We start from the raw sequence: 8,626 nt of genomic DNA on the forward strand, positions 1-8,626 counted from the left end.
ACAGCCGAGCCAAGCTTGATTCCCTACTCTCGCTGTCTGACAACATAGTGTCGGGGGAAGTCGAGCTAGGGGATAACGAAGACAATGACGAGAATATCGTGGGTCTCGTCGACTTTGTGACTGACATGGAGGGTGAAGGCCCGTTGCTCCCCCATCTTAAGTCCCAAGGTCCCCCCGCCCTCAAGACTGAGGAGCCGATGATATCCCCTTGGGGTACGGGCATCTCAACATTTGCAAGCGAACCGCTGGCAGACTTGATGTTGTGTGGCCAGCTCTTTTGGCGAGCCAGGACCCCGGAAGGGACCTATATGATGAGAAAGGACTCCCATCCCGCATAGCCCCTGCTAAGCAACTTCTTCTTGTTGTCCCAGCCTGTCTCAAAGAGGCTAGGAGCTCATGGGATAAGCCCCCTTACCAGCAATATCCTGGCTAGTGGTTTCCCGAGCATGGACATGCACAATATGGAAGAATCTGGGTGTTGCAACCCTCTCATGGTGGAGCCGTCACTGGTGGACCACCTCCACCCCACATGCAGTGCTACTAGCACTACTGGCACTTCTCTCCCTGGAAAGACAGAGCGCTTTTCTGCCTCCTTTTTTCATAAGACGTACAAAGCCTTGGCTTTATCAATCAGAGCACCTAACGTGTTGGCTTACCAGGCATAGTTACTGGGGGATGTGGGCAAGTAACTGGACCCTGAATCAGGATGCTTGGGATGAGATCTGTATTACGGATCTAAACCTCCAGGCCTCCCATAATGCCATCCGTCTGTGGTCGCACCATGAGCCTGGCGGTGGTGGAAGAAAGGGCACTTTGGTTAAGCTTGTCCAGCTTAACAGACAAAGAAAAAGTGGAGCTCCTGGATGTCCCTGTGACACCCAAAGAGTTGTTCGGCCCTGATGTCGTGTGATGTGTAAGAAAGAAGTCGAAGCCCGTTGGTCACTGCAACTCACCCTAGCCTCACAGCAGGGAGGGGGCAACAAGCTGGCTTTGGGGGCCCAAGACCCCCGGCGACTCAGTAGACTACACTCTTAGAAAAAAGGGTACTGCGGCTGTCCCCAAAGGAGAACCCTTTTTGGTTCCAGGTAGAACCCTTTTTGGAACCCTCTGTGGAAAGAATTCTACATGGAACCCAAAAGGGGTCTACCAGGAACCTAAAGGGTTCTACCTGAAACCAAAAGGGCTTCCTCAAAGGGTTCTCCTATGGGGACAGCCAAAGAACAATTTTTGGTTCTAGATAGCACCCGCTAAGAAGCAAACCTGTAGTTAAACAGTCCTTTCCTGCGGCTGAAGCCGTCCCTCCCCCTCTCGGCCTCGCACAACAATGGGGAGGCACATCTGCATTGGTGGGGGAGATAATATTTCCTGTGTAGCAGTTCCTTTTCAGGTCTTCGCTTACATGGCAAAATGGGGGATGTGCACTCTTAACCCCAAGTGCCATTCCCCCTCCAGCTATCCCCTTGGCACCTTCTCAGGTTTTGAGCCAGGACGAAACTCAACATGTCCGCTCTCCCTCTGGTCTTGTGACTTATGGAGCTGGATGACAGATTCTCAAGTCTACCGCACTCTGGTATTTTTTCCTTGTCCCATTCTTACCTGCACTTGGTTCACACAGTCGGGCACTTGTAAACTGCTGAGGATATTTTTGCTCGTCAGCCCTTTCCTCCGGGGTAGGGCTAAGACAGACCAGACACATAGGATTAGGACATCAGGGTTACCAGCATGTTTCCTTCTTCCTTTAAGCTACACCTATTGGCGCCTTATTTACTTCCGTTGGCCGCTCTCATGCAAAAGCCCTACCCAGTGACACGGTATAGCTATACCCATTGCAATCTGCTAGGGACACAGTCCAAGGGGATCAGGCATGTTTTGAAATACATATTATGCCCATATGCATTATGAGGATATCTCAGCAATGGGACACTCTCTGCCCTGTGCCACCCTGTAACGTTATCACACCCTGGGGTGTGCATGACACGCACGTACTAGCACTTCAAACCTGTTCCTGAGAGCTCGCCCTCCGCATCTATCCAGACTGACTCAAAAGACAGACTGTTAGAAAGCGACAACCCTATGAGGGTTTTGGAGAACCCCGTCCCTATATGGTGGTTACACACCACTATGGGTGGAAGCACCGGCACACCCTCTCAAGAGAATGCCTTAAGCTTTCCCCTCTCCTAGACCTGACACCCTCCACTCTAACTGAGCGAGGTAACTGTCTTATCCCTCATCTTCGAGCCCCTCTATTAGAGGTCGACCGATTAATCGGAATGGCCGATTAATTAGGGCCGATTTCAAGTTTTCATAACAATCGGTAATCGGTATTTTTGGCCACCGATTTAATTTTTTATATTTTCTTATTTTTTTCATATAGATATTTTTTAACTAGGCAAGTCAGTTAAGAACACATTCTTACTTTCAATGACGGCCTAGGAACAGTGGGTTAACTGCCTTGTTCAGGGGCAGAACAACAGATTTTTACCTTGTCAGCTTGGGGATGCAACCTTACGGTTAACTTGTCCAACGCTCTAACCACCTGCTTTACATTGCACTCCACGAGGAGCCTGCCTGTTACGCGAATCCAGTAAGAAGCCAAGGTAAGTTGCTAGCTAGCATTAAACTTATCTTATAAAAACAATCAATCAATCATAATCACTAGTTAACAACACATGGTTGATATTGATGATATTACTAGTTTACCTAGCCTGTCCTGCATTGCATATAATCGATGCGGTGCGCATTCGCGAAAAAAGTCTGTCGTTGCTCCAACTTGTACCTAACCATAAACATCAATGTCGTTCTTAAAATCAATACACAAGTATATATTTTTAAACCTGCATCTTTAGTTAATATTGCCTGCTAACATGAATTTCTTTTAACTAGGGAAAATGTGTCACCTCTGCAACAGAGTCAGGGTATATGCAGCAGTTTGGGCCGCCTGGCTCGTTGCGAATTGTGAAGACTATTTCTTCCTAACAAAGACAGCCGACTTCGCCAAACGGGGGATGATTTAACAAAAGCGCTTTTGCGAAAAAAGCACAATCGTTGCACGACTGTACCTAACCATAAACATCAATGCCTTTCTAAAAATCAATACACAGAAGTATATATTTTTAAACCTGCATATTTAGCTAAAAGAAATCCAGGTTAGCAGGCAATATTAACCAGGTGAAATTGTCACTTCTCTTCCGTTCATTGCACGCAGTCAGGGTATATGCAACAGTTTGGGCCGCCTGGCTCGTTGCGAACTAATTTGCCAGAATTTTACGTAATTATGACATAACATTGAAGGTTGTGCAATGTAACAGGAACATTTAGACTTATGGATGCCAACCGTTAGATAAAATACGGAACGGTTCCGTATTTCACTGAAAGAATAAACGTGATAGTTTCCGGATTCGACCATATTAATGACCTAAGGCTAGTGTTTCTATGTGTTATTATGTTATAATTAAGTCTATTATTATGATTTGATAGAGCAGTCTGACTGAGCGATGGTAGACAGCAGCAGGCTCGTAAGCATTCATTCAAAATAGCACTTTCGTGAGTTTTGCCAGAATCCCTTCGCAATGCATTGCACTGTATATTTATGACTTCAAGCCTATCAACTCCCAAGATTAGGCTGGTGTAACCGATATGAAATGGCTAGCTAGTTAGCGGGTGCGCGCTAATAGCGTTTCAAACGTCACTCGCTCTGAGACTTGGAGTAGTTGTTTCCCTTGCTCTGCATGGGTAACGCTGCTTCGAGGGTGGCTGTTGTCGATGTGTTCCTGGTTCGAGCCCAGGTAGGAGTGAGGAGAGGGACGGAAGCTATACTGTTACACTGGCAATACTAAAGTGCCTATAAGAACATCCAATAGTCAAAGGTATATGAAATACAAATCGTATAGAGAGAAATAGTCCTATAATTCCTATAATAACTACAACCTAAAACTTCTTACCTGGGAATATTGAAGACTCATGTTAAAAGGAACCACCAGCTTTCATATGTTCTGAGCAAGGAACTTAAACGTTAGCTTTCTTACATGGCACATAATGCACTTTCACTTTCTTCTCCAACACTTTGTTTTTGCATTATTTAAACCAAATTGAACATGTTTCATTATTTATTTGAGGATAAATTGATTTTATTGATGTATTATATTAAGTTAAAATAAGTGTTGTATTGTTGTAATTGTCATTATTACAAATAAATAAATGGAGAAAAAAAATATATAAAGCGGCCGATTAATCGGTATCGGCTTTTTTTTGGCCCTCCAATATTCGGTAACGGCGTTGAAAAATCATAATCGGTCGGCCTCTACGGCCAAGTTCGTTACTGACTGGATGCGACTGCACATTTTATGTGGCATACTCTCTCACGTTCGCAACCTCAGAGGTGATGCTGATGATGCATAGTCCTCTCACTGTCAACTGCGTTTAGTTTCAGCAAACATAACGTGTAAATATTTGTATGAACATAAGATTCAACAACTGTGACATAAACTGCACAAGTTCCACAGACATGTGACTAACAGTAACAGAATAATGTGTCCCTGAACAAAGCGGGGGTCAAAATCAAAAGTAAGTCAGTATCTGGTGTGGCCACCAGCTGCATTAAGTACTGCAGTGCATCCCCTCCTCATGGACTGCACCAGATTTGCCAGTTCTTGCTGTGAGATGTTACCCCACTCTTCCACCAAGGCACTTGCAAGTTCCTGGACATTTCTGGAGGGAATGGCCCTAGCCCTCACCCTCCGATCCAACAGGTCCCAGACGTGCTCAATGGGATTGAGATCCGGGCTCTTCTCTGGCCATGACAGAACACTGACATTCCTGTCTTGCAGGAAATCACGCACAGAACGAGCAGTATGGCTGGTGGCATTGTCATGCTGGAGGGTCATGTCAGGATGAGCCTGCAGGAAGGGTACCACATGTGGGAGGAGGATGTCTTCCCTGTAACGCACAGCGTTGAGATTGCCTGCAATGACAACAAGCTCAGTCCGATGATGCTGTGACACACCGCCCCAGACCATGACGGACCCTACATCTCCAAATCGATCCCGCTCCAGAGTACAGGCCTCGGTGTAAGGCTCAATCCTTTGATGATAAACAGGAATCCCACCATCACCCCTGGTGAGACAAAACCGCGACTCGTCAGTGAAGAGCACTTTTTGCCAGTCCTGTCTGGTCCAGCGACGGTGGGTTTGTGCCCATAGGCGACGTTGTTGCCGGTGACGTCTGGTGAGGACCTGCCTGACAACAGGCCTACAAGCCCTCAGTCCAGCCTCTCTCAGCCTATTGCGGACAGTCTGAGCACTGATGGAGGGATTGTGCGTTCCTGGTATAACTCGGGCAGTTGTTGTTGCCATCCTGTACCTGTCCTGCTGGTGTGATGTCTGGATGTACCGATCCTCTGCAGGTGTTGTTACACGTGGTCTGCCACTGCGAGGACGATCAGCTGTCTGTCCTGTTTCCCTGTAGCGCTGTCTAAGGCGTCTCACATTACGGACATTGCAATTTATTGCCCTGGCCACATCTGCAGTCCTCATGCCTCCTTGCAGCATGCCTAAGGCACGTTCACGCAGATGAGCAGGGACCCGTGGCATCTTTCTTTTGGTGTTTTTCCAGAGTCAGTAGAAAGGCCTCTGGTGTCCTAAGCTTTCCTAACTGTGACCTTAATTGCCTACCGTCTGTAAGCTGTTCTTGTCTTAACGACCGTTTCACAGGTGCATGTTCATTAATTGTTCATGGTTCATTGAAGAAACATGCAAAACAGTGTTTAAACCCTTTACAATTAAGATCTGTGAAGTTCTTTTGATTTTTACAAATGATCTTTGAAAGACAGGGTCCTGAAAAAGGGCTGTTTCTTTTTTTGCTGAGTTTATGAACAAGAGCTAGCAATATCTATACCACAATGCAGTTGTGAGCATACTAGGCATTCTATATTATACTACAACATCAGTTTAACTGAATATGGCTGTGTTGGCTGAATGCTCCAGGCAGCTTCCAGGGTGTTCTTCAGCTGGTGAACCTCATCTTGTTGGGTAATGGAAGCTGGTGTTGCAGACTTTGACGCTGTGGCGATGTTGGCAGGGATGTTGGGTTTGGGGAGCTGTGACTCCTTGTAGACAACATTCTAAGTTGTTCTGCACTACACAGACAGGTGGACAAGCCTCTCCCTGAAGTGGTGGGTTCTGGGCTCATACACTTTCTTCACCACCCACTGCGTCGACCTCTTGCAGAAGATGTGTTTGTACGGCAAGTCTCCTGGAAAGACATGAATACTGATGAGGATGTGTAAAACAAAGACTGATCATGAGGATGTGTAACCATACAAGAAACCATGTTAATCTGTAAATGGCAGACGAAATTTGGCATGCCGCCCCGGGTCCTCTCTAAATACTCCTGCTGCACCATTGAGAGCGCCCTGACCGGTTGCATCACAGCCTGGTACGGGAATTGCTCCGTCCACGACCGCAAGGTCCTCCAGCGGGTGGTGAAGACGGCCCAGTACATCACTGGGACCGTGCTTCCACCCATCCAGGACATCTACTCTTAACGGTGCTTGAGGAAGTCCCGTAGCATTATCAAGGACCCCACACACACCAGACACAAGCTGTTCTCTCCCTTACCGTCAGGCAGATGGTATCGGAGAATGAGGTCTGATAGAAACTCTCTGAGCCTGTTGGTATCTACAAGACTTGAACTTGACTGACCACCTGCTTTGATTCTCTGCACCTTAGCACACATCACAACTACTGCTACCAAACACATATTATACTGCTCATATTATAAACTTGCCCCCAACCCCCCCCTTCTCCAATACACATGTACATATTGTACTATACATTGTGCCTTCCTGTTTCATACTTATGGTAAAATGTTTATTATATTCTACTGCCATTTACTTTGTTTTTATTCTTATTTTTTACAATTTCTCATTGTTGTTGCATTAAGGAACCTGCAAGTAAACATTTTGTGGGATGATGTATACCATGTGTATCCCGTACCAACGACCAATAAAACTTGAACCAAAAAAGGATACAGTAGACTGGTACAGTATGTGTTCTGTTAGAGTCAATAATGGGGCATTGAGATGTACTGTTAGCAAAGATGTGAAACGTTTGATGGGGGCTTGACTTGTTGACAGTCCAGTTGTGTATTGTTGTATATGAGGGCTTACAGTTGTGCTGTTGGGTAGACAAGCACTGCCAACAATAGAGTAAATATGTTAGAAGAGCATACTAACAACCCCTCTCCCCCATGCCAAAGAATATGTCGGACATTCAATAGTCAGTGATTAGCCAACATTTTACAAATGTGTCCCTCATCAATACACACACACACACACACACACACACACACACACACACACACACACCATCCCCTCCTTACTAATACCTCCTTTTCTCCAATGTAGAAGACGTCAAGCATTGTATGAACAATCAACAAAGCCTCCACTACACAGAGAAAACGACAGTAGTTGTAGCCTACTTGTAAACACACCAGCCATGACAACAAGACACGGACCATGTATAAGCCTAGCTCCAGAATATTTATTTACTCATCGTGGAGTCATGGAAAGATTTAGCAAAGGTAACTTACACTAGTTCCTGGTGCTGAGTTTGATGTTGGTGTCGCTGCATATGTTGATGGGATCGAACACATAGTCACGTTAGCCTCTACGGTACTGTTAGTCAGTTAGTTAGCTACGATCCGGTAGGATGTAGTTAACGTAGCCTAATGTAGCTAATGTTAGCTTGCAAAGTTACAAATAACTTTGCCAGATTGCTGCTAGATATTTACATTGATTTGCTTTGGAATGTCTAGGCAGCGTATTATGAAAGCTAGCTAGTTAGATTTTGGTTGAGATAAACAAACGTAGTTAGCTAGGTAAAGTTAGCTACGTTATCTCAGCTCGACTTCTTTTCTGCTGTGCTGATGTTGGCTGATCGGGTACCTTTCCTCTTTGAAGTGAATGGGAAAATCTATGGAATAGCATCACTTTAAAACTTTCGATGTCCTGGCAACATCATCAGTTGAGACTTCAGGTACATATCGAAATCCTCCGGCTGAAAGTGCTGGATACAAACACAGACATTTTGATATTTCTCCACGTGAGTATTCAACTGGATCCACCTCCACTGAAATCGCTAGGAATTCTGGATATTGCGGTTTGCTTACAACCAGGAAATGTAGATGACCCGTTTCTACCAATGAGATGCAGAAACGCTCATGTTTGTGTGTAGTGAGGAAATTCTCGATTTCTTTGACACATAATATGTTAATAACATATTAATGGTCACACACTGTTTAATAGAGCAGCGGTGAAATTTCCCTTTAACGATTTCTAGCATGCATTGTTGCTGTATAGAGCGTAACATGGTAAATGTAGGAAACTTTACTGAACAATTGGCTGTTTTATCAGCCTCCAGAGAGTGGTGAGGTCAGCGGAATGTTCTGGACCAAACACAAATGACTAAACTCCAATTAATGACCAAACTCCAAGGGATCCACTTAAACTCCCACAAAATTAACACAGCCAGTAAGATATGCATATAGTAAGCCAAAGTCCTCCATCCACAGAGAGAGAATACCACAGTTATTCAATCATTGAAATTATGGAGAATATGGAGAATAGACT

The 8,626-nt window shown here is 45.2% G+C and overlaps 1 long non-coding RNA gene across 1 annotated transcript; it reads right to left on the reverse strand.

The window, feature by feature from the left end:
• Nucleotides 1-5,843: 5,843 nt before the first annotated feature.
• Nucleotides 5,844-8,149, reverse strand: LOC115174679 (uncharacterized). Its single transcript, XR_003871822.1, has 2 exons — nt 7,588-8,149; nt 5,844-6,249 (listed from the first exon to the last, which is right to left on the reverse strand). It is a non-coding gene; the product is annotated as an uncharacterized LOC115174679 (long non-coding RNA).
• Between the last annotated feature and the right edge of the window lie 477 nt (nt 8,150-8,626).

The sequence above is a fragment of the Salmo trutta genome, chromosome 35, assembly GCF_901001165.1.
Source record: "Salmo trutta chromosome 35, fSalTru1.1, whole genome shotgun sequence".
Lineage (NCBI taxonomy): Eukaryota > Metazoa > Chordata > Actinopteri > Salmoniformes > Salmonidae > Salmo > Salmo trutta.